This window comes from Saccopteryx leptura, chromosome 6 (assembly GCF_036850995.1).
Source record: "Saccopteryx leptura isolate mSacLep1 chromosome 6, mSacLep1_pri_phased_curated, whole genome shotgun sequence".
Lineage (NCBI taxonomy): Eukaryota > Metazoa > Chordata > Mammalia > Chiroptera > Emballonuridae > Saccopteryx > Saccopteryx leptura.
Genome location: NC_089508.1, coordinates 17273962 through 17300897, shown reverse-complemented (window position 1 = coordinate 17300897; position 26936 = coordinate 17273962). Strand labels below are relative to the sequence as shown.

At 39.5% G+C, this 26936-nt stretch overlaps 1 protein-coding gene across 3 annotated transcripts in view; it reads left to right on the top strand.

Annotated features, from left to right (window-relative positions):
• The window catches only part of FLRT2 (fibronectin leucine rich transmembrane protein 2), a 96718-nt gene that overhangs the window by 19317 nt on the left and 50465 nt on the right, over positions 1 to 26936 (top strand). The window lies entirely within an intron of this gene.

The window sequence follows — 26936 nt, the reverse complement described above, 5'->3', positions numbered from 1 at the left end:
GTAGCTTTTTTTAATCTCTCCCACAAAAGTTAATCTCTTAGGAACTAAGTGGAGGGTGTGTCCTTACCTTTACCTTTATAGCAGTCTCATTGCTTAAAATGTTATCAAGGCTTTACCTCTGCTATCTGTGAACTCTTTTAGGGCTCAGGCCAGGCCCAATAAATGTCTGAGTTGCTAAATTGAACTCTTGTATCTGACTCCAACTAACCTCCGTGATACATGCATAGAGCACAAGTCTGTGTCTCTTCTCTACATACTACCTCCCATCATGTTTTAAATATTATGCAAATTAACATGAACAACGTTAAGAACTCTTATGTGTCCAGAGCTCTTATACGTTTGAATATTAAAGTTATCTAATAGAAGAAGCTTTCTTTGTTCTCTCTGGAATCCTGTGTCAAAGCAGTTTGCCCTGGCTTTGAAAACAGGAAGGTGGAACATTCCAACAGCATTATGAGCCCTGTGTTTATATTTGTACAACCTGTAGTCTTTCCAGGCCCCTAGGCAAAAGCAAATAGAAATCATCACAGGCATTAGAACTTGATTATGTTGAATTGAATTCTTATAATGGAAGCTTGATAGTCAGAATTAGTGACTTGGTAGTTTATACTGAAAGATATGTTTGCAATATTACAAAACCAGGGACTCTGGCTTGGTGGAATCTTTAAGGACATCTGGATGTTTTGAAAAAGACAGCAATCACATGCTTTTTATCATCTCTGTAATGGCATTATATATATATATATATATATATATATATATTATATATATATTATATATATATATATATAACAAGTGAGGGAGAGATGGACAGACAGACAAACAGGAAGGCAGAAAATGAGAAGCATCAACTGATAGTTGCAGCACCTTAGTTGTTCATTGATTGCTTTCTCATATGTACCTTGACAGTGGGGGCTCCAGCCAAGCCAGTGACCTCTTGCTCAAGCCAATGACCCTGGGCTTCAAGCCAGTGACCTTTGGGCTCAAGCTAGCAACCATAGGGTCATGTCTGCAAGCCCATACTCAAGCCAGTAAACTTGGGGTTTTGAATTTGGGTCCTCAGCATCCCAGGCTAACGCTCTATCCATGCATCACTGCCTGGCCAGACTCTATAATGGGAGAATATGAAGTCTATGGAGTTTGGATTCATATAGAATGGATTTATTCTGCCTCATTGAGCTAGGGTAACTTAAGCATGTTTCTTCATTTTTTATTTACTTCCTCAGATTTTTTTTTTTTTTACAGACAGAGAATCAGAGAAAGGGACAGTTAGGGAAAGACAGACAAGAAGGGAGAGAGATGACAAGCATCAATTCTTCATTGCAGCTCCTTAGTTGTTCATTGACTGCTTTCTCATATGTGCATTGACAGGGAGGCTCCATCAGAGCAAGTGACCCCTTGCTCAAGCCAGCAACCTTGGGCTCAAGCCAATGACCTTAGGTTTTAAGGCAGCAACCTTTGGGTTCAAGCCAGTGAACATGGGGTCATGTATATGATCCCACACTCAAGCCAGTGACCTTGCGTTTAAGCCAGTAAGCCTGCGCTCAAGCCGGTGACCTCAGGGGTTTAAAAACCTGAGTCCTCTGTGTCTTAGTCGAACTTTCTATCCACTGGCCCACCGCCTGATCAGGCTACTACGTCAATTTTTAAATACAGGAAGGATAATACACATCTCATAGGATCACTGTGACAAAGACATTAGGGATGCCCATCATACATCAAGGATTTTCTGTTCTTTTGCCATCCACCTTGAAATAGTGTTTTTGTGGGTTTTTTTCTGTATGGAGAAAGTTGGATGCTGTGTCACTATTTCTCCAAAGGAGTTTTCTGTGGGGCTGTGGGGCCTGATTTCTGCATAACAGCACTTATTTCTGGGGTCCAGAAGAGGATAGACTATCCTAGAAATAGTCATCACTCTGTCTCAATTAGGGCACTCTCTGATGAAGAGCTCTTAAAATCTCCTCTTTCTGGGAAAAAGGAAATCTATCCAGCAGTCTCATCCCCTCAAAATCAGTGGGTGTCATGGATTATTAGAAAAAAATTACCCAGAGAAAGTGCTCTTAAAAACACCTTCCTGCAGAGGAGTCTGACTCATCAACAGGCACAAAGGAATTTTCCTACTAAATTTCAGCTTGTCATTTATCAACATGAAAATTGCAAAGCTTATAATATAGTCTATGGGGACAGTGTTGTGGTGAGTGTTTCCAGTAGGTGAAATTCTCAAGTAAGAGCTTCTAAGAATGAACATTTACTGTGAGAGAGAACCCTGCGGAATTATCTGTTAGGAAACAGGTGAACAGCAAGCAAAAGCCATTACAAAGAGGGAAGCAAAAATGGCAAATCAAGTAAATAATTTCATTGCAGATCTGCATTGTGGAAAAAGTGAAGTGATATTAGACACATTTCATTTAGCACGAATGACTGATGTAATTATAATTGGCTAATGAGACTTTTTTCTTATTCTGCATAATGTTAGTGTCATCTAAAGTAATGAAAGTATTTTGCATATCAAAAACCCCCAGTTATGTACAGTTATATTTCTGATGAAAAGTCAGTGTTGTTTTAGCCTTTTCTAGAGTTCAGTTTAAAGGCTTGTCCATAGTCTGGAAACACAATGTTGCAAGATAAAGATGGATATCTAGAACATGACTTATTTCAACAAACATATTATTAGAGCTTCCTTTTGATGATATTTCTCCATGTGTGGAAATACTGATCTCGTATAAAATGCTTTGTAAATCTAGAACGGGCTTCATGGGAAAATTTTAGCATTGCCATCATTAGTGATTTTTAAAAGAACAAATAATTATCTTGATGGTTTAAGCTTAAATTTGGTCTTTATGACAGGTGTGCAAACAAGCTGGTTTGTCATTGTCCCTTCCTGTTCCATGATTCAGTATTTCTGTTGGTTAAATAAGTTTGTAAATATGATATATAGGTTTGCTCGCTTATAGTTTGCATTGGGTGTGGGGGACAGGTTGTAAGCAGGCAGGGTCATTATACCCTAAGACTTAGTTTTAAGAATAAGCCTTTCCCACTCTAAGTGACTTTGTATCAAAGACTTCCTTGTTTGTATATTGGATTAAAGGTTTTGATTTCTACATTATATAAAATGGGGCAGACCAGGAGCTTGCTCTCTCTCGGTTCCGGTTCCTGAGATTAGCATTAGAGGAGAGAGCAGAGAAAGCAGAGCAGAGAAAGACCATATGGAGAAGAGGAGAAGCAGCCAAGATGGTGGAGTGCTGAAGGAGAGGCCAGTTTGTGCAGAGTTTGTGCAGAGAGGAGATGGGGAACAGAGGTGAATAAGGCTGGTGAGCTAGAAACCTTTGATTCTAGGAAACTCTGATAAGTCAGTGGCTTTTGGAGCCCTGAATGGAAAGGGAAGTGTTTTCCCACTGTGTATATTCCTTGTCCACCGGGTGCAAGCTAGGATTAAAGCTAATGGCCCACCAGTTCTTGGCTCCGTTGTTTCATTACTGTCTGTCTGAATCAAATGTGAATCTGCATGGGCCAGGTGGCTGTGATGGTGGCCACGGCTACTGGCTTTACAATTTCTAAGTAATTAATGGAATTTGTATGAAAATATTTAACAAATTCTTTCCTGAGAAACATGAGTATTCAGATAATTCCTTGTTCATAAGTGATGGAGAGAATTGTAAATAATAAAATCTAGAGAGATATCCCTAATTTAACTGGTAGTTGGGCTTGATTCTGACTCTTTTTACCAAGTGAATATCAAAACTGATGAATAGATTTAAACTTCAAATCTTATTTCTTTCTATTTTCAAAGTTCAGGGCACATTCCTGGTAGAAGAGTAGAAGAGTAGTAGTTGATGTCTTAACTGTGAACAGGGCCATTAGGTAATAAATTAAATGATAGAAGCAGTGAGATTGTTTGGAAAATTAGGAAACGGCAGTGGAGGAGAAGTTTCAGAAGGACACAGGCGTGACACTGGTAGAAATAACCTTCTAGAATCTCTTTTTCTGTGTACAGTAGCTCTTATCCTTCCCCAAAGGATATTTATTGGGAATTTGTAAAGAAAGAGAATGTTTCCTTTTTCCATGTCACTCCGTGGTTGAACTCTAAAACCCAAGTGAGAGCAATAGAGGTTCCAACATCACCTGCACTTGTGTTGTTTAACAGGAAGGGATGAGAAGGTGAGCCTTTGTGGTCGTGGGCACACCCACATGATTCCAAGTAGGTCGGTTCTCAAGCACTGCATGGTTGTTCAGTGCTGAATTAGATGGAACTAAGTTTGAATCCCAATCTTACTATTACCTGACTCTGAAACTTTGGAAAAATTATCAATTTTGTCAGTCTCTTCTGTAAAATGAAGACATTAATCTCTTATAGAGTTCTTATAAAGATTAAGTAAAATAAGTTATGGAAGGTATTATGCATTGCATGATCTTAGTACATTGGTGTTTATTTTATGTGTGGCTAATTACCCCTGCATTCTAATTTTTTAAATAAATGGATGGATGAATACATTATGGATAAATGCATGGAATGGATAAACATATACAGTGATTCTGCCCTAAAATAACTAAAAAATTCATTTGTTTAAGATGAAATTAATGGAATGGAATAACTGAAGATTTAATTTACTTATTGCCAGAGACAAAATATGGAATGAAGTGAGAAACTTGAAGTTTAAAACCGTTTTTCATAATTTTTTTCCATCTTTTTAACTTTTTTTTCCATTGTATTTTATACTGCTCACAAAAATTAGGGGATATTTCAAAAGGAATATGAAGAGATAAACTATCCTCTAATTTTTGTGAGCAATGTATTTTGGGTGTGCTATTTTACTCTTCTCTCTCCTATAGCAGGTAGGGCATGTATAATTACTCTTATCTTACAGATTCCCATGGAGAAAAATTAAATACTGAAGGTCATGTCTCTTTTTGTTTTGTGGAGCTGCGTACCAAATAGTCATCTTATCAATAACTGATACCATGAATTGAATTAGACAAGCAGTGTGGGACAGTCAAAAGGTCAGTAGGTTGCTGGGCAGAAGTCTGAGTTCTAGTTTTTATGTAGTGCCTAAAACCTCTTTAATTTCTGTCAAGTTGCCCAACTCTTTTGAGCCTTATCTGGTCAAAATGGAGCACTTCCAGTAATTCTCTAATTATCAGAATCTACGGACCTACCATTAGTTGTTGGGTGTTTGGCTCTGGACTTTGTCTGCTTAGGCTTTGAGCTGTACTCACAGCTTTCCAACCTGCCATCTTGACAAGGTACTTAATCTACATATGCCTCACATTTCTCATCTGCACAATGGGGATAGCAAAATCAAAACCTCTTTAATGAGTTGGCGTGATAACTAAGTGAAGTAATACTTGTGGGGGGCATTTGGCATAGGACCTGATGCACTTAATGCTCAATCAATATTATCAAGTCTTCCAACATGGCTTATTCAAAAATAGGTAAGGTATATATCACTGATGTTGTCATAAGGTAATAGGTATTAATGTTTCCTTATATTACTGACCAAACAGCCTAAACCATGCTCTTCAAAGCTACCAAGGGCAGCTGTCCATAGAGGAGCCTTCCACAGGATTCTTCATGAAGAGATATGGTCCTTCTAGGTCCCTCTAGAAGCTCAGCACATGTGAAATGATGATAATATTAATGATTCTGTTATTGATGGCATGGCATTTCCTGGTGCAGACAGGTAAGACAAAGAGAGCTTTTGGTGTGTAGCAGGATTTGGAAAGCTGACTGAGAAACTTTTGATGGGAAGGAGCTATTTCAGTAATCCTTGCAAGAACCCTTGACTGCTATAACTCACGAGTCTTGTTGTCATATATCTGGTGCTCCTGCTACAGCATTAAGTCTCTGAAATATTTCCCAGGATAACCTCCAGGGTCCAGTTTTAGAAGACTACAGGGGATTGGTGTGTGTTGATGCAGTGCTCAGTATAGGACTTTCATATTAAATTTTAACTGGGATTTTTGTAATTTCAAGACTTGTAGGCACAAAAGATACAGAGAATAATGAAGGAACTACTCAAAGAGCAGCCATCTTCTACCTGTTGGCTCTTTTCTTTTGATTTGGGTGAGATTATACAAGTATCTGTATTAGTCATTGTGATGAAATGCACATGCATGCTCCTTTGCAGCATTCAGGCAGAGCAAAAGGATACTGCAGCGATAAGCATAAAGTTTTAGGATAGATGTACTGATAAAATATTCTTAAAATGCAAATAGAGTATTTATTAGGGACCAACTTCTAAAAACTTCATTCCAATAATACATATGTGTTCTCTCTGTCTCTCTATCTCTGACTCACTCTCTAGTTCTATTTCTACCTCTTCCCCCCCCCCCCACGGGGCTATACCATTGGATCATTTAATGGTCATGTCCCTTCATTGAATCCATTGTGCCCATGGCCATCTGATTCATACTTTTAACTTCAGACTCATTACCAATCAGGTATACAGTAGGGATTCAACAAATATTTGTGGGAAGAAGTAGTGAGAGAGGGAGCAAGGGGAAGAGAAGATTGAGGATGAAGGAAAAATGGAAGATTTCAGGTCACCTCCAATAGGTGATTGTAAATAGTTTTATTGGTGATGGTGGTGTTGGTTCTGGATTGTAATTTGGGAAAAGGATCGAACCCTTTTGTCCTAATTAAGTAAATAGCATAACAGATGAAGTTTGGAGTGCATTAAAACTCAATTCTGCCTATGTGCTTGACACAGTTGTCCAGATTAGTATAAAAATAGAATCGATTCAATTTTATATTCATTAGCTGAAAGGGTGGAGCAGACACTTTTCAAAGTTGATTTTGAGGGTTTAAATTGGAAAAAAAAAACCTCATCAGGAATAGAAAGCCATGCCTCCCTTCTCTTTTAATTCTCAGCTAGAAGAAAGGGGAAAATGGGGTTACTTTATTCTTTTCAAAGAGCTTAACTGATTAAAGGGCTTCATTATGCTCTTCAAGACACCACATATATTTAAATAAAAACGATTCATCATTGGGCCAGCAATCAACAAGTATTTCTTGAAGTCCCAAATGCCAGAAAGTTCTAAGTGCTAGTTTAGTGGCTTTCCTGAGGGACTTAATAAACTGTCATCTTGCAAAAAAAAAGACATCATAGAAGATAAACATTGACGATCACAGGCTGCAAATGCCCTTCCTACAGAGTGGATGTATCCATGTGCTTCACCTCCTGACATGTTAATACATGGTCCAGGAACAACAGTCTCATTTTTCCTCAAGCCATTCAGCAGCACGCAGGTGACTGAGGTCCTAGCAGAGTCCTTCTGTGTGGTTTCAATACCTGCTTTGACTCCTCCACCACATTTCTTTTTTTTTTTTTTTAAGATTTTATTTATTCAATTTTCAGAGAGAGAGAGAGAGAGAGAGAGAGAAAGGGGAGGAGCAGGAAGCATCAACTCCCATATGTGCCTTGACCAGGCAAGCCCAGGGTATCGAACAGGCAACCTCAGCGTTCCAGGTCGACGCTTTATCCCACTGCGCCACCACAGGTCAGGTTCCACCTCATTTCTTAACTGGTAGCTGGTGTTCCAGTTGACGCTGACAGTGAAGTCAACTCATCTTGTAGACCAGAGACTCCCACCCTCTTGAAACTGTGCTGTTTCTACTTGAACCATGATTCATACGAATTAACTTACCTGTCTTTGACCTAAACCACTAGCATTGTGCATACGGGCAAGGTGTTTAATTCCAGGCATGCTTTCTACCCATTAGCCAGTTCTTTCTAAATGGAAACAGAGAGCGGCTGCTATGGATCTTAATAAACTCAGCCTGTTTCTTCAAACATTTCTGTATCACCACAGGATGTTTAAGGTCAGATTCTGAGGTCCTTTTGCCCTAAGGTGGTTACTGTCCTTCAGAGTCAGACCTGGCACTCTGTCACATGCCAGCTTATACCCCATTACCCCGTAGGTATACATTCAGCCCACAGAAGGCACTGATGTGAATTAAAGACCTAGAACATCATCTAATAATGCCTGTCTAATGGAGAGAGACATCATTTTGATAATGTAATTTGGGTCCTTAGAGACTAGGTATGCAAGTTAGAAATTTGATTTTACACTTTGTGTAAAAGCTATCTTTATTGAAAGAGGGAGTTGGACAGTCTACAGGTGGCAAAGTACTGTAAACTCTTCACATCAAATTTCACAGTAGATTGATACCCTGATGTGATGAGCCAAAAGACGTTAGCAGCCTTAACATACAATAATTTCTCTATGCCTTAAGAAATGACTCGTCGGTGTGTTAGACTATGCCTAGATTCCTACAAATGCCACAGGTCAGCAATATAACTATTTCTTCCTTATCTAAAATCTCAAAATGGATTTGGTAGGAATAGAAGAAAATGGAAAGAAAACCAGTTATTAAAAACTGGAAAAGAGACAACTGTTAAAACTTTCAATGATTAGAGGAACACACACACACTTGTGTTTTCCGGCAGTGAAATTTTAACAAAATATGGATAGAACGCATATAATCAAGAAACGTACCATTAAGTTGACAAATTCATTTGTGTGAATATAGACTTTTGTACTTACATAAAACTGTCTGGATCATACAGATGGTTCTCTTAAAACTAAATCAAAGCAATAGTAATAAGCAGTGCTGTCTGGATGTTTAAAATTTTTAAAACGTTTGGGATTTTAGAGACAATTATATAGATTTCATGTGCAATGTTTGTCTTTCTGAGACAGTGCCTACTGGGTGTTGCAACGGGTATGTGACAGGTATAGGAATTTCTTTGGTAGGATCTTTATTTTAGATACTCATCTTTCTGGGATCAGGTATATTCAGGGTGGTATGGCCAAATATGTTGGCGACAGTTTTTACTTAACTTTTGAAAAGTTCTATTCTGCATCCTAAATACCTTGCTTTCTCTCCCCCCCAAATTTCACATATAAGTGGCACTCTATTAATTTCAAAAAGTTAGTGACAACATTCTATTCATAAACATGTTTTAGCTTTAAATATTGAATCAAAGCTAGAGCTTGGTTTGGAGATCATGCATGTTTCTTGAGGAGAGACTATTTTAACCCAGTAATGTTACCTCTGCAGGGGTGCACATGTACCTAGAGGCAATGTTAGAAAATGGTTAAGTGTGTCCTGGGGCCAGACTCCTTGGGTTTAAATACCACCTCTTCTGGTACACAGATACCTTGGTAAAGTTAACTGGCCTATCTGTGCCTTGGTTTTCTCATCCAGAGCATGGAAGTAACGTCTACCTTACAAAGTTGTTTAGAGGATTAAACATGTTCACGCATGCAGTGTGCTCAGAAGACCTGACACATAATATGTTAAGTGTTACCATTAGTTATACATAATGCTTTACTAACACAATTCCTGTCCTATTTATAATTGTTCTAGTAAATAACATTGTGAATCTTCCTGGTTTCTAAGTGATAAATCCCCCAAAACACAGACTCTTACTCAATTGAAAGTTTAAAGCCATGACTAATTCACAGAGTTTATTTTTTTTTTAAAGCATCTCTTGTTCAGTAGCTACATACCTCGTTTGCAGATAACTCGAGAGAAAGGTTTATTTTCTAGTCATCATCTTGCAATCCATCCACTGCTCCGAACCGAGTATTGGATGGAGTGATGAGTATACCTGCTTGAACTTCTTCTTCCCCAAGTTTACTTTATGAGCATTAGGTTTTATGTGTAGGGTACCCTGATTTTCATAAGGGAGGATGACTAGGTCATGTTCTTACTACACAGACTCAGAGAGTATACAAATAAAATAAAACAAAAGAGACACTTTTGAGAACTATTTTGTGTCTAACACTAGTTCGTATTAGAAGGGAAATGGGTGTTGTAGAAATAGAAGTTAAACTGGCGTCCTCTTCGGGAAAGCAGGTAATGGAGTTCTGTACTAAGTGTCTTGTGTGATGTTCTAAGCACAGAACGTGAGAACAGTGACTCCTCTGTGTACTCTGTTTGCTCTTGGAATGTATATGTCCCGAGTGCGTCTGCGTTTTCAAAGGCATTGTTCTGTTCTTTCGTAAGCAGAACAAGAGGCAAAGGGCTCTCATTTGCCCCCGGCGTTATATTGAAGATGGTCAGGGAATTTGTGTTTTGACTCTGCAACAGTTATCCTTGCTTTAAAAATTAATTTGAAAAATAAGTAAAGAGACCAGAGAAAATGAACTGCGTAGGTGTGTGTGGAGGGTTGGTGGTTAGCTGCTTTAAAACGAGAAGTAAAGCAGCAGCCGATATTCCTGGATAAATGTCGATATGCATTATTAAATGAAACGGGTAAAATACAGACTGTCAGAGGCATTTTTCTTCCAGAGACACGGAGAGAATTGAAATGCACTTTCAAAGAAGAAGTCTCTTTCAGTATTCAATCATTTTCTGTTTGAAGCTTTAATTACAGTGCTCCTTGCTACCTAACGCTTTCGGTTTAAAATCACATCACAAAAGAGAGGGGAAGTTGCAGTTGCTCAGAGAACAGCAGCCCTGGCTTCAGTGTTGAGGTGTTTATTCACCAGAGAGTTCCTGCTACATGACTCTTCTCTAGATTTCCACTTAGTTCTCCCAGTGCTTTCGAGTCGTGCATATTGGGCACACTGTTCTCTAGAGTGACTGCTGTGATTCTGCCATCGCCACAGCCGATGATGAGCCTGGGGAACTAATGTATTCCGAAATAAAGAAACAGTTATTCACATCATCTCCTCTGGATTGGGTGATGTGGGTGGCTGGTGGCTTCCTAAGGGGTTAGTATCCTAATCAAAGGAAGCTGTGTTTAAAATATATTCACATGGGCAGAGAAACAATTAAGTGTGTAAGCACACACAGCAAGTAGAGATGTACATGTGCATATGCGCACCTACAGACGTACATATGTAACTGCCAGAGTTGCTCGTGCTACAGACTTTGTTAGGAAACCCAGTGAACGCAATCTTCCCGAGCACATGCTCAGCCTAGGGGCGCAGAGGTGCAGAGGGCTCAGCCCCTGTCTCATGTTGTTCACGGTGCGGCTGTGGACAGACAAGGGAGCAAGTGTCAGAAGCAGTGATGGTGGCAGCTGCAGGCGGCAGCCTAGAGCACAGTAGAAATGGGGCTCATTCTTCCTCTGTGACCCTCGGGAGGCTCCATTAGGAGGTAACCTTTGAGATGGTTCCTGATGTAGGAACAGAAATAAGTAGATAAGCAGAAAAGGGCAAGCAAAGAGGGGTCTACCAGGTGCAGTAAGCAATCACTTTGGGGCTGAATTTACACCTAAATGAATGAGTTCTTTTGTCTCCAGATATGTGGGTGTTTTTCGAGTTCGCTGTTCTTCCTGCCCAGAGGAGAGGGGGCCAGGGAGGTAAACCGTGGCTGCTTGTAGCAATGGTCATGTGTGATAGGCAATATACATACATGCGAATACATGTTACGTAGATGTTATTTATAAAGCCATTTTTCACTTTTTTTCCTATTGCTTCGTGGCAGCTCAGCGAGTTAGATATTAAGGACCATTTTTCAGGTAAGGAAAAAGGAGGCTGTCAGAACTGTTTCCACCTGCACAGTCATGTGGCTCCATGCTCCTCCAATGATGAGCTTGGGACTCTGTGCTGGGTCTGTGCTGCCCACTGCCACTCTGAGGCTAGGTGGCAGATTACAGGTGAGAGCTCTGACCACAGGATCCCTTTGGGTAGCTGTGTTTAGTTAATGACTTTCCTGGGCCTGCCTCCATCCCTCTTATTTATTATTATTATTTTTGATATTATTTCTGAAGCTGGAAATGAGGAGGCAGTCAGACAGACTCCTGCATGCGCCTGACCAGGATCCACCTGGCATGCCCACTAGGGGGCGATGCTCTGCCCATCCGGGGCATTGTTCTGTTGCAGCCAGAGCCATTCTAGTGCCTGAGGCAGAGGCCATAGAGCCACCCTCAGCACCTGGGCCAACTTTGCTCCAATGGAACCTTGGCTGCAGGAAGGGAAGAGAGAGACAGAGAGGAAGGAGAGGGGGAGGGGTGAAGAAGCAGATGGGCGCTTCTCCTGTGTGCCCTGGCCAGGAATCAAACCCGGGACTCCCACACGCCAGGCTGACACTCTACCACTGAGCCAACCGGCCAGGACTCCATCCCTCTTATTTCTTATCGAGTGGGAGAAGCTTTTTCTATGTTTCAGAAAGCCCACAGAATTTGAGCAAAAATGGGGTCTTTCTTGTAGCTCTGTTCAGTCCACTTCTCTCTCCCCTGGAAAATTATTTATTTATTTATTTATTATGTCTACTTATTTTTCTTGAATTTATTGGGGTGACATTGTTTAATAAAGATACATAGGTTTCAGATGTACAATTCTATAATACTTCATCTGAATACTGCATTGTGTGTTCACCACCTTAAGACCCTCAGGAATGTAAACCAATCTCTCAAGCCCGTTGTCCTCATTTCTATATGTGTTTCTGCCAGACAGACCTTGTCTGTCCCAGCTCAACCCGTTAAGGATGGGTTAGTTGAGTTATTTATTTTTAAATTTTGATTTATCTACATGTGGATTCATACCTGCCCAAGTGAAACAATTTGGTTTCTTCTCATTTTTTTTTTCTCCCGGTGAGACAGTGTGAACATATGATTAATTGAAACTAAGTTCAGAATCAGGAGGCATGGAGGAGAAAAACATTTTAAACCACCAGAATTAGAAATGATATCATATATAAAAATGTTCAGGCTTCTAATAGACAGCCTTCACACATGGAATCTGTACTGTGTGACAAGGAATGTGTAAAAGCTAAAAAAAAAAAAATGTTGTTTGTGAGAAGAAAATGGAGAGGTGCTATGTACACGGGGGACTACTCTGGCTGCTTTTGACTTCTCTGATGCGTGGGAGAAATAATAATTATATAACAATAATAATAATGCTAAATGAAGAATGTTCTTTTTTCTTTTATCCACAATTAGATCTTTTTGACTAAGAAAAATGAAGAAGAGCAATTATTCCGTTACTTTAATTACTCTCCCAATTATAACGATAACCTTGTCACATTAGCATAATTCCCCAAACACAAAATGCGAGCTCCGAATTGCACCGATATTGGGTAATTTTCCCTTGCTCATGGCTCACTGTCAGAACAAAGAACACTCCTATATTTTTCCCCATTACTTTCTGTTGAACAGTGCACTGTATATTTCTTTGCCTCCAAAAATGGTATTACATTCTGTACAACATGTTTGTATTCCACCACCCCATGATTTGAATGCAGCTTTTTAACATCTCCTCCGAAGCGATCTCCTGAGCAGTATGTAATTCTCCCCTGGCTGTTTGATGGTAATAGGAGTTGTGCATGTATCTGGAGAGAGGAGAGTACAGCCTGGGGTGAAAAAGTAGCTATTTATCAAGGTATCTTACAATCTCAGTTTATGTTGTTGTAAAACATTCCTGTGCATGTTCTGTGAGATGATATCCGCTAGAAATTTGTCAGCCATTGTCAACATACTGTAAGGAATGAGGGCATGCATTATTCTAGTCAACTTCCTTTTAATCTGCATCTCTTTGCCCTCATTTTCAAAGAGACTGACTACCAGGAGCACTTGCTTAATGGTGCTGTCTCTTGGATTATGAATTGTGCAGAATGGGGGTTTGAAATACATGAGCACATGCACAGAATCGTGGCAGGTAGACGCCAAGGCGCCCTGATGCAGGGCCTCACCTGGCTGGATGTTCTCCTACCATTATTACAGCAGGTGATACCATTAACAGCCAATGACGTTGCAGAACAGCTGCCTACAATACAATGATAAAGTGGGCATGGGATAAAAATGGAAGCCTTTCCAAACAGAATGGTACATTTCCCTTATCTTAAAATGTATAATAATGTGCTCCTAAAATCATGAGTTTGTTAGACAGCCCCAGCCTTTGGTAAAATGATGTAATTGTTTTTGTTGTTATTGTTGTCTGGCTTCAGTGTCCCCAATATTCCAGAGCTCCCCATCCTCATTGCTGGGGCATTCTATCACCACCTTCCTTTTTTTCCTGTCCTCAAGTTATCTTACCAATAAAACTGGACTCAGGAGAAGTTGGAAACTGATTCTCACTACAGTGACTATGACTGACACCAATGCTGAATGTCAGTTTTCAGAATAAATCTACCTTCTGAAACTATGAGGAAGGCCTTGGAGAAAAGGCAGGTAGTTTCCGAAATGGAATGCTTGGCAGCTAATGAACAGCGAGGAAGAATGTTCTTGAAAGGGAATCATCATGTTCTTCCAAAAGTTGACTGTGCATTCGGTCAGCTTTGTTGGGTCCATCTGACATAGGTTTCCAAGAGGACGTTTCTCTTCACGCAGACGTAACCATTTCTTCAGCTCAAACAAAACATAATTAGAATGTTATGTATGAAAATTAAATTCCTTTTTGCCTTCCAGATTTTTCTGTGGAAGACCCAGTTTGTGCGCCATCTCTATCATTTTTTTGGCTGTGAAGCTTTTGATGCAGGTTATATGACTTTTTGGACTTTTTGGAAACCCACTCTCCTTCTCTGTGAACTGAGGTTAACAATACTAACTCTTGGACTCATTGCGATGATTAAGTGAGATGTTATGAGTATTTGGAGTGAGGGAGAAAACAGAGGAGTATATAATATCAGCTACCGGAGGCTAATTCTGCACTATCCTAAGTTACTTCCTAATTGTCGTAAAGGTTATAATGTTCACGGACATCAATTATTTTTGTTCTTTAGGTCATTCTTCAGGGAACAGTAGTTCAATAACAGGAAAGAATGCCATCACGTGATCGCATCATGTTCTTCAAAATGAAATCTATTGATGGTTGAACAGTAAACAACAAGGAAAATAATTGGTCAGAATGGCCCAGGGGAAATAACCCAATGAAATTAAGCAAAGGAAATTTTTTACTGTGAGGAAAAATCAATAGATTGTAACAGGACCCTGCGAGGAAAGAGACAAGGCCCTCGAGTCCCGGAGACCTAGAGGTGATGGAGAAGCTGTGTGCCCCAGAACCAGGGCTTCTTGTTCTGCATTTTTAAGACTGTTTCCACAGTGTTAGCTAAAAGGACACATACTAAAGGAATGCATTTTTAGAATCTGTTTTTTTCCCCCCTCATATAATGATAGATGTCCAGAACCATCTATAAGTTATCCACTCCTTAAAAGAAACATATTTGTGAAAATTATGGTTCTCTGAACACTGTTGCTTTATTCAACTTAATCATGTCAGAAGCTTTAGGAAGGATAAATGATAATGGTCATGCCCAAGTAATATTATAGCAGTTATCCCTGTCACCTGGGCCACACAACCAGGAAGTGATGATGATATTGGAACAGGGCCAGCTGCATCCGGTTCCAAAGTTTTTGTTATTGTTCAAATGCCAGCCTAACTGAATACCCACCTTTGCCCTGGCCTGTCGTAACTTTTATGACAGACATAGTTCAGATCTTCTGTTATTTCCAAACCCCAATACTTTGTGTGATCTTGGGAAAGGAAAAAAAAAAAAACTCAGATAAAGCTAAAAGGATTTCTCTAGAAAAATATATGAAGGCCCTGGCCGGTTGGCTCAGTGGTAGGGCGTCAGCCTGGCGTGCAGGAGTCCTGGGTTCGATTCCCGGCCAGAGCACACAGAAGAAGCGCCCATCTGCTTCTCCACCCCTCCCCTTCTCCTTCCTCTCTGTCTCCCTCTTCCCCTCCCGCAGCCAGGGCTCCACTGGAGCAAAGTTTGCCTGGGCTCTGAGGATGGCTCTGTGGCCTCTGCCTCAGGCGCTAGAATGGCTCTGATTGCGGCAGAGCGACACCCCAAGATGGGCAGAGCATCGCCCCCTGGTGGGCGTGCCGGGTGGATCCCGGTCGGGCGCATGCGGGAGTCTGTCTGACTGCCTCCCCGTTTCCAGCTTAGGAAAAATACAAAAAAAAAAAAAAAAAAATGAAATGTTGTATCCATTTCTCCTAGGTAAAAAGCATGGATGTGTCTGGTGTTTATACATAACTTACTATGTGGTAGTTGACTCCAATGTTCCTTGGAGATACTAGAATTAAAAGAGAGATGGTCTTGGCATGTATAAGAGTCTTAACATGGAATGGCCCTTCAAAAGAAGGCAATTCTATATTTGACGCTGGAACGGACAGTTGGAAGTCAGGGCACCGGTCCCCTTGCTTTGACTGATCCATAAAATGATCTTATCAAGGGAAGTGTAGGGTTAGCAAGGTTTCCCTTCTTCAGTGGCTGTGTTTTCAATGTTTATAAGTCAGAAAACCAAAGTGGTTCTTAGCTACCTGCTCTTCTCTGCCTGTCTATGGAGAATAGAAGGGCCAATTGACTTTTTCTTTTCTTTTTTTTTTAGTGTCTCATGAATTGATTACACCAGTGACTAAGTACATGTTGCTTGAATTGGATGGATAGGTTCACAAGCTTTTTTCAGCCCATTATGGTGAACAGTGATTTGGGAGTGTTAAAAGAAATGCTGGTTTCTCTTATTTTACAAATGAATTGTCTTAGAAAAAGAGAGGATAATAATAAAAAAAAAACCTCAAAAAATAAAAACCATTACTAACAGCCAAAATTAGAAACATGTATAGGTAATTAAAAATCTAAATTATTCCAACTCTATTGGGCTAACTAAGACGATTACAAATATATTTATGGAAGATCTTTGTGAAGATATTTTGACTCAGGCAAAAGGGGCTGGTTTTCTGAGTATGCCATCAGATTCATGGATAACTTAAAAGAAAATATTTGAAAGTAAGGTTTTGTCCTACAAACCATTTTCTCTGTCTTTTGTAGACACGGGTAACACCATTACAGAAAACTACTGCTATGCCTATCATGATTGAAACAAATGACATGTCATTTAAGGTAATAGTTCTTAAATTGTGCCGCTCTACATTCTTTCTGCAAATCAGCTTCTTCATCTATATGATGAGGAGTATAATAGTCCTACTCTCAAAGGGCCTTTTGTAGTGCTTAGATGGGAGACTATATCTAAAAGTAATTTGCAAGTTGAAGATTACTACTCGTGGGTAAGTCCTAATGGTGATTATTATTCTGATTCTATGGGTTAGTTCATACATTATGCCATATTTCATGTGGCTTATTTTGTCATACCTTTAGTGTATATAATAATACCCAATTTAAATTGATTTTTTTTTGTTGTTGTTTCACTAAATTACTTTCTCATGTTTTCTGTATAGCCATGAATTAGTTCTCCAGTGCAACTCTGGCCTTACCAAAGTATTTAAATGTAGAATTCAGTCAAGTCTTCAGGATTTTAAAATGTCACTTCCTGTCTTGGCTGGGTAGCTCAGTTGGTTAGGAAGTCATCCCAATGTACCAGGTTGTGGGTTTGATTCTCTGTTAGGGTACATCCAAGAATCAACTCGTGAATGCATAAATAAGTGGAACAACAAATCAATGTTTCTCTCTTTCTTTCTCCCCCTTTCATTCTTTCTAAAATCAATCAATAAAAGGATATTGCTTCCTTAGTATTAAAGAGAATTAAAGCTCCTGGATTGATGGATTCTGCCTAATTTATAAATAATATTGGAAAGCTGTTGAATGTACACTGGTCACTTTATAGTAGGAGGATATATTTATCATATGATCACTGGTTCTATCTTGTCTCTGTCTTACCATTTCTATGACAGCAATAAAAGAGCAGAGGAGTTACGAACAATGTCAGTTTCAGGAACAAAATTTACAAGATTATATAGAACGGTCAAGGCGCAAAGCCACGGACACCCTGAAGTTTTATTTTAAACTAGACTTCCAATTCTCTCATCTCTATTCTTTTCAGGGAATTTCAGTAGAAAATGAATAAAACACCTTACTTAGAAACTGTTGTTTTTGTTTTTGTGTTTTCTTTAGGATGGGGATAATGGTAGTCTTCCAGACCCAAATGAGTTGCAGGTTGATGTGTCACACACACACACAGACACACACACCTTTTTTTTTTTTTTTTTTTTTTTTTTGCATAAGAAGAGTAATTTTAATATCCTGAGTATGTATGGAGTCATAAAATAGCTTAGTCAGAACATCTCTGGTGTGTTGTTACTTTTCTCATAAGAGATCTGTCACATGTATTTTAAGTTACAATGTGGATATAAAACGAGTAGATTCTGCAGTTGTTTTAATGACCTGGCTGTAAAAACAATGGCCTTGATGGAACTATTCAGAGCAATATGTAGCATCTAGAACCCTGGTAGTTCCTTTATCATATTAGTAGAAACATTATCACCTCTTTATTACATGCATGGCTAGTGACCAGATTTATTTATTTTTAAAAGTTTTCAAGTGATGTCAGGAATCAAATACATGAAGATGTATTAAGATGCATATGTTTGAGAGTCTGTGCTTAGGTTATCGGTTTTATAATTCAGGTGGTTAGCTGATAAAAAAAAAAGAGTTGCTATTTTGGGTTGTTATGCTTAAAAGACACTTGAAAATAGCATAAAAAGACTCCAAGATTGAAAGAGCTGCTCCGAGTCACGAGGGAAAATGTACTTGAGGTGACTGATGTATTCATACCTGTTGAATCCGTGGGGCCTCGGAAAGATTTAGAAACGATAATGGAATTTATTACAAGTTTCCTATCAACAGGCCATATCTCTTAAGTCAGAAAAGTCATTTCTTTGTGTGTCCTCCAGACAGAAACTTCACTGCTTGGGGACTCCTTTCCATAGAGGGTAAACAAGCAAAAATGTTGCAGTTTTTGTAAGATTCTCTCCTACCCCCAAACATTAGAATAAGAAAGATGGATCTTCGTCCTCTGCCAATCTAGGCCATGCTGACAGATAAACCAGAATAGGAAGATGACAAATTTAGGGAATTAGCAAATGCTACTATGTCAGCAGTAGCTTTCTCGTGAGTCATCCTGATGAGTCAGACAATAGCGAGTGTAGGATGAAGTTGAATAGACCTTACAGACCCACTCCCATATTCACTTGCTGATTCACTCTGGTTAGGGGCCTTCAAGAGTGTCCGGGAGCTAACAAACTATAGTTCTAGATGTGTTAGAAGGGGAAAAAAGTCAAGAGTTGTGGCTGGAAGGACCCTGACAAGTCTCGCAAGCATATGTCAGGGAAGATGGTATCACTGGGTGATAACTGAGTCTGACTGTAGAAACTTTACAAGGAGAGTTTCATTGAGAAATAAATGTACCACATTATTACTCCATTCAAGACTGAAATCAGGAACTGTCCTTCAAGAATAAAATTGCTTCTTAGAGGCATCCAGAGGATCTGGACTCTTCAGCTTGTAAGATCATACTTGGTAAATTGTCATGTCTCATCTTAAAAGAGGTGTGTGTGTGTGTGTGTGTGTGTGTGTGTGTGAAAGAAAGATGGAGATTTCTGCTTCTATTTTGATGAAAGCATGTGGGAAATGCAATATTTGATATTGTTAAGTAGTTGATCCAAATATGTATGTTAGAACACACAGAGTTTATATTCCTGGTCTCATTGCAGGGAAAGAGAATGTCATCTGGTGGCTGAAAAATAGTCTCAGTACTGAGTGCTATTAAATCTTTGGCATGAATAACAAGAGACGTATTCCTGCCATGTATCAGCTTCCCAGGAACGAAACAAGTGTAAATATTTTTCAGTTTGATCGTTTGTGAATCACTCATGATGAAAAAGCAGTCCATTTCTGCCAGATGAAGGGTAATATGGTGTGGAACTTTCAAACAGTATTGGTATTTATATTGTGACTAAAAAGTAATGAAAATAATTTCCTCTGGTCACACAAAATTTCTCATGATTCAACCAGTGTCATTGAAAGTTGGAGGAAGGACACAGCTCTTGGAAACTATTGAAGTAAAAAAATGTGATAATGCTTGTGCTCCGTGGTCAATATTTTCCTCAAAAGAGCTGGTGTCGGGGAAGCCGTGTGCAAACACTCTTACATTGGGGTTCATAGGGTAGACCCGAGCTGTGGAGAAATAGGTGGTACCATCACAGCTCCACTGCCACATCTGACATGTGCCCTCAATTCATGAGCCTCTGGGCAGTGTCTTAAACACCAAGATATTCTCATCACCAGCACACTTCCTCTGTTAGACCAAAGTGGAACTTTCTAGGACCACGCCCTGTCTATATGTGCCTTGGAATTGCTTTACTGCCACTGTATATCAATGAAGTGCATGGATGCCAGAGCCAGACCACCTGAGTTCAGACCTCAGCTTTGCCACTTACTCACTCAAGAGTTTGGGCAAGTTCCTTTATCATTCCGGGCCAATAACTTTCTCTGTACCATGCAGATACAGTACCTACACATAAGGTAGTGAGGATTGAATGACTTAACATCTGTGGACGGCTTAGGATGGGGCCTAGCAGAGTGAAATTTATTTTCCTATGTTGTAGATTAGGAGAACATTTAGCTCAATTACCCTCTAAGAACAAACAGCATGGTTTACCCCCCCCCCCCCCAAGCAGGTGAGTTACAGAAGGCTTGTGCGGAACCCACTAGCAAGGAGTCTTACAACGTACTTGGAAATTAGCCATCCTGTTCTCCTTGTGGTGAGCCCCTTGGGAATTTGGTCCCTTGCCTGTTCCTCAAGGAGACAAAGAAAAGGGTAGTAAGCACTACCGCTATTCGTGGGACTTTGTGGCTTGTGGGAAGGAGGGTTTTGGGGGAAGAACACGGGTCTTTGAGGTAGAACACATGTTCTTTTTCTGGTTCTGCCCTGGGTGAGTCACTCTGTTTCTGCCTGAACAGGAACTGTCTGCCCTGATGGATCTATGAAAAGGGTTGTTGTAAAGGGGCTGAACACTGACATTACAAGATTATTGGAAAACCTAACGACCTTGGGTAAAACATTAGTATCAAGACAATGGTCATTGCTAGGTACATTTCCAAACGAATGTAATTTTCTTTCTGTTACATGATGCAGCAGATGGGAATTTTCCTTAAAAAGATGCCCATATTTAGAAAGCTTGGATCAGCTGTGGACCAAATGGCCAAAAAGATGGTGACTGAGTTTCACACCTTGCTTACCTGCAGCTTCTTCTGTCTTTCTTTGTTTCCATGAACTGCCTCAGGGACCAGTGCCCCATCCTGCTTCCCCTCCCAACTGATGAAGACACCTCACCGTGGAGCCCTACCTTGGCTGCTGTCTGCTCCTATTTGGGGGATTTTTACCTTTCTTGGGTCAGTTACTTAACCTTTTGAAACTCAGTTGCTCTTCTGCAAAATGGCAGAGCCTTTATTGGCTTCAGAGAGAAATGACAATGTACGTAAGTATCTAGCATAGTGTTTAGCATTTTTAGACCCTTCTCTCATTTGCAGTCTCTCCTTTATCTTGGAAATTCGGGCTATGATGCAATGGGTCAGTAAACTCTTTCATGATAAATAGTAACACTTTAATAATAATTTCTCTAGCAACTACAACCTTCTCTGAAAAGAAGGCCTGTATTAATGATGGACCTTTTGGGCATTGTGGTAAACTAGTGAGGGATGGCTCTGTTGGGCAAAGCGATGGCACCTTAATCATTACCTGCAATCGTCATTTTGCCTCTGGGCACTGTTCTTGGATTTCCCCTAGAAAGGAAAGAGGAAATGTGTCTGCTGAAAGCAGCTTTGTCATTACCCCACAAGTTTGGCAGCTGGCCATCTATTGTTAAGGCTGCCATTGTCTCTGCACATTTTTTTTTTTCCAGCCTGGGATAAGGTGAAGGGGAAATCTGAGTTCATCTAGTTCACTAGGCTAATGGCACTGTGAGCAACAGGAGTGTGGAAACCAGGGTGGCGTCCTCTGTGCCAGGACTGTGGAAGCCAGGCAGAGCGAGGACAGCAGAAGCAACAGATCATTTCCTGTGTACACATCTCACTGCATGCATTGAACTCGGTCTTTAGAGACAAACATCAGAAATAAGGAACCATTAGAACCAGGACTTTGTGAGCACAATTTAGAGTCCTAAGAAAAGTCTGTGACAATCTTACAGTAAGGAGTATGTCTTAAAGATTTCAGATGAGGCTTATTTTGTTCCCTTTGGTTACCATGGTTTGTTTTGGTTTTATTAGTACTACAAAAAAAGTACATTTATCTTGCTAAACACCAGTGACACGATGGCAGAATACCAATCCTGAAATGTTATGAAAGCATTCTTCCCCCCGTACTTTCCGAGCAGTTTTGCACTAGTCATAAAAGTGGTCACAAGTGTTGTCATTACCAAGATTATTATTTGTTATGTTCTGACCAGTTCAGTTTTGGGATCAAGCGATTTAAATAAGACAGTGAACCTTAGTGGCATTTATAAGATGTTGGCATGTCCATTTCATTCACCACAGTATTCTTTAAACAAGCTTTTTCCAAACAGTCATACCATCTTTCGGCCTTAGGAAAAAAAATCAAGAACAGAAAATGACAAGCTTTCACACCAGATAAGATTGTGTAACTCTACCATCCTCATTTGCTGGCTTACAGTATTGACAACTGTCACCCAAGAAGGTAGAATTGTCATTTTTGACACAGAAATTATACTTTAGTTCCTTCAAAAATGCTCTCTCATTCTTTTACCAACTTTACATTGAGTATTAAAGGCAAAAATGCTTCATTTTTCTGGGTTTCAAATTTCAACTCGAGATTAGAATTTATGTGAGGATATTGTAAATAACTTAGTAGATACAAATGAAAATTACACAGGTAATAATTCAGCTCCTTTTTCATTTTTGGCAATAGATTTCACAGTTTTACGTTCTTACCACAACTGAACCATTGTATTGGTAGCAGTTAAATGAAATCAGTTATTTTTTAAAAAAAGAAACTCTGTACAGGTGTGCTTTAATTTGCATGCCTAATGGAAAAGCAAAGAGTGAAGTACATGGTTTTAAGGAATTTTTTATGTGTTTTTTCTCTTAAATAGTCATTATTTCTTTGAAAACACTTCTGGTTGCTTAAGGTATTCCATTAGACTTTTCTTTTTATTGCACTCCACCCTGAATCAAGAGTTTAGGTTTTCAAGTATTTGTCACTTCTAGTGTTTGTAAGACCTGTCTCTAAAGAAAGTGTCTGTTTGATGATCTCAGTGGTATTATGTTTGAGTGCAGTAAGGTAATGATAATGTGTCATGAGCCCTGGTGATATCCTAAGGATTTGAAACCCAAGGTTTTTCTCCGTCTGTTTTGCTCAAGGCTGTAGTGGTTTAAAATGGTTACACTTTACTTCCACATAAGACATGGTCTGCTCATGTGTTTCTGTAGAAGATCTCATCATTTTAAGTGTCACTGTGATGTTAGCTTGGGTTAGCTAGGGGGTGAAAATGGGGTGCCGTAATAAATCATAAATTTCTAACTGGGCAGGTCATGGTGCGTAGTTATGCTCTAGGCATATAACTTTTTAGTAAAAGGTTTAACTTTTTGCCTTAAGCCCCGTCTGTTTTATTTTTTAAATTAAAAAAAAAAATTTTTTTTTGTGCATCTAGGTTAACAGAACTTTGAGATTTTTTTTTCAAACCTCTTCTTCCAATTCCCAACTATACTTCAGACCTTTTTTCTAAAGCATGGCTACCTGGGAGAAATGACATAATCTTATTAACCATCCTATGATCCAGTCCCCACTGTACTCTCTCCCACCACCATGTAATCTTCTTTCCCTTCCCTTCATAATTCAAGTGCATGAAAGAAACGGCAAAGCTGACTCTCCAGGGAATCTGAGGGCTTGCTCCCAGGTATATGTCTTTAGTTTGGTTCAAATAAACTGTTATAAAAGTTCTCTACTGGTTTGGGTATTTCTTACATTGATAGCTACAACCTTTCTATATTTAGATCTGCTATAAAAATTTTCCAATCTAGAATTTCTTTTAAAATGGAAATTACCACACTATACATTCCTTTTTAGAAACTTTTAACAAGCGGTAATCATAAAGAATGTCGTGGGGTAGGGAGGATATGGATTTATGAGGTGGACCAGTTGTGCATATTGTGACATTTTTATTTAACAGTTAAAACTTGTCAGTTTAAATGAGTGTAGCCCAATGGTTGGGGCAGTTAATGTAGGAAAAAAGAAAGGGGGAACGGCATGTCTACTCTCTGGGCTCTTCTCTTCCATCGAAATGCCCAAAGGCTAGACTGAAGATTGATTCCAAATAAGAGAAGCAAGAATAATCATTATTCACCCAGTACTGAGCATTTTCTTTACTCTCTTACAATGGTACAGTGGGAGGAACCGTAACAAGGTGGACAGGGTAAGTCCACTGGGAAAGAGCCCTGGAGCAGGCACTCTCCTTCTCTGCTTTGCATTTGATGTCAGAAGAACACAGCACCTTCTTTCCTGATCAGGTGCCTCTTGATTTGGCGTATCAGAGCTCTTCCTGGTTCCTATTACCCAAGGCAGCCAAGAGACACCATTGTTTTCCAGTCACTAAAATAGAAATGTGTATAAGTGAGTTGGAGGAAGAGAAAGATATGGTAGTGCCGTATTTATATAATCTACAACCAATCTTATGCAATCTCCCCAGTTGTTTTGTGTGGAGCTTTGATAATGACCACTGTTATTATCCAACAGTTTTATAGTAGTGAGACTAACAAATGTTGGGAACCAGGGGCCCAAATGGCCATGATACAACTTTGGTGCCTGGCTCTCAGTACTACAGAAGACTTGGATAATGTACTGTGTATCTCTAAGTCATTGCTAAGCCTTGTTTTCTCATTTCTGAGGCTTTACATGTGTCCTGAACCTAGGATTTCCTCTTCTGCTTATCTAAATGTCTAGTTGCTCATCTTCCATGAAAGATTTCCAGGCTGCTTTAAGTCATGGCGGTTCCCTTTTCTCTGAGCTCAGAGGCAGTATCTTCTCCACTCATCAGACATTCATCAACTGCTACTTATACTTTTATGTGTCTTTTTTTGTGGTTATTTAACCGTCATTTTCATTAGCTTCTGAAGTAGGAATGTGTTATCTTCTCAACCAAGACCCGGAGTGCAGGGCAGTATGTCTTAGAACATTTGGCATCATCTACATCAATTAATCAGGCTTCATGCTCATGGCAGGGGTTGTTATCAAACTTGCATTGGTTAATTGCTTAAGTGGATAATTGATTTATATAAGACAATTATGTGCAGACATTAAGTAGGTCTTGATATCCCTTTATAGCTCATTTGCTCTGTACATTGCTCGAAACAGAGTAAGTTGGTACCTAAGTTACTGGCAAATATATGGTGACTGACTTCCTGACCCATCGGGCCCACAGAGCTGTACACTCTCGCTCCTCAATCTCTCTGTTTAATAAGCTATACGTCATGCCCTGTAGTTGGTACTTCACACATGAAGTAGTTCCCCACTCTGCTGAAGTCCTATTGTATACAGGCCCATGCTTCAGTGTTAGTTTTCCAGCTCTGGTTCATGTTTATCACTGGTTAGCCATAGTGTCTGTGTTAACATCTTTCCTTGGCTGCATCATTATTTTGGACATTTGGACGTCAGATTTAGCAACCCAGAATTGTCAAACATGGCCTCCATGGGAGGGGGGTTCTTATCAATTGTAAATGGAATGATAGTGTGGAGTTACTTTAAATGGCTACTTTATCACAGAGAGGAGATTTTGCTGGTGGTAAGAGAAGAAAACATTCCCTTCTCTGTCCTTATTCCCTACCTACACACACAGACACACACACTCACTCACACACATCCTTGGAAGCAGAAAGTAATTGAGTTTTATTTTCAGTGAAGTGCAATTAGATTTTCCTTTATTCACTTTTAATACTCTATTATTAGCCTTTACTGATAAAATAAAGAAACAAATTGCACCTGTTGAGGTAATTCCCAATTCAAATACGATTTCTTTATGTTGTGTTTTGATCAGACAGTTTGTGGTAAAGGAGTTTACACATTAACTAAGAGCAGAAGAATGTCTCAGCTCCTTCTGTTGGGTGTGCCAACTCTTTCAGCTGTTCAAGGGACAGGATGTAAGGAGGACTTGTTTAGAAATGACAGCATGGGGTGAATTCTGGCATCAAGTGTCACAGAGTCTATTCTTAGTTGTCCTTTTGGATTGCTAATTTAGAGTGAGTGGTTTTCCCTCTGTTCCTCATCGAGGGTAATGCAGAAGAGGTCTATGACAATAGTTTGTTAACCAGTATTTGGATTTTCACATTATCTGTTTCTGACATTCTCAAGTTAGCACTGTCTTAAGGTTTAAGACATCTGAGCCACTTCTGAAGGCTGAATGGAGTAATTTTAGCTATAAAGAAAATCTGGCTTCTTGTGTCTTCCTCATTCCTTTTATTACTCTGGGTTAAAACAGTCGTTTGCAAATGTGTATGCATTAAGACTCACTTGGGAGCTTGTAAACATAGTGGTGTTTGGCTTATAAGAGAGCAAATCTCAAGGGGGAGATCCCAAGAGAATGCATCTTCTAAGAGTTTCCCAAGAAACCACAAAGGACACTAGCAATTAAGGACCTCTGGTTGCACCATTAACTGTTCATTTAAAACTTGCTCATGACCTCTTGATTGTTTTCAGATAGATTTAATAAATAAAAATATAGAATGTTTAGTTAAATTTGAATCTCTGATAAAACAATGACTATTTTGTTGCATACCTGTGTCCCATGCACTCAATCTTATTTTCTGTCACCTGGCAACCTTTCATGCTGTAGAAAGACAGGACAGTCTCTGTTCTTTCACAGTGTTAATCCCAAGGGGTCAAAATGGATGTTGAGACAGAGAGATGTTGGTGGAAGCTTTGATTTTGCCCTTGGACCATATCTTGATCTTTATGAGGACCATTATATCAGAAAGAAATAGAAGATGATGCTTTATTCTTTTAATCTTTCATTTCTTTTCTCCCTTTTATGCTGCATTTTGCCAGGACTGCATTCACTTTAAAAAAAAAATAAATGGAAGGGTTTTTGGGGGTTTTTTTAGAGTGCAAAGGAATTTAGTCACATGGTTCCTAGTAAGCTATAACTTCATATGGAAATTCATTTGGTTGTTACTTGTGTGGGTACACATCCACCTTCTAGATTGCACAGCTCTATTTTGATAGGAAGCTTTATGA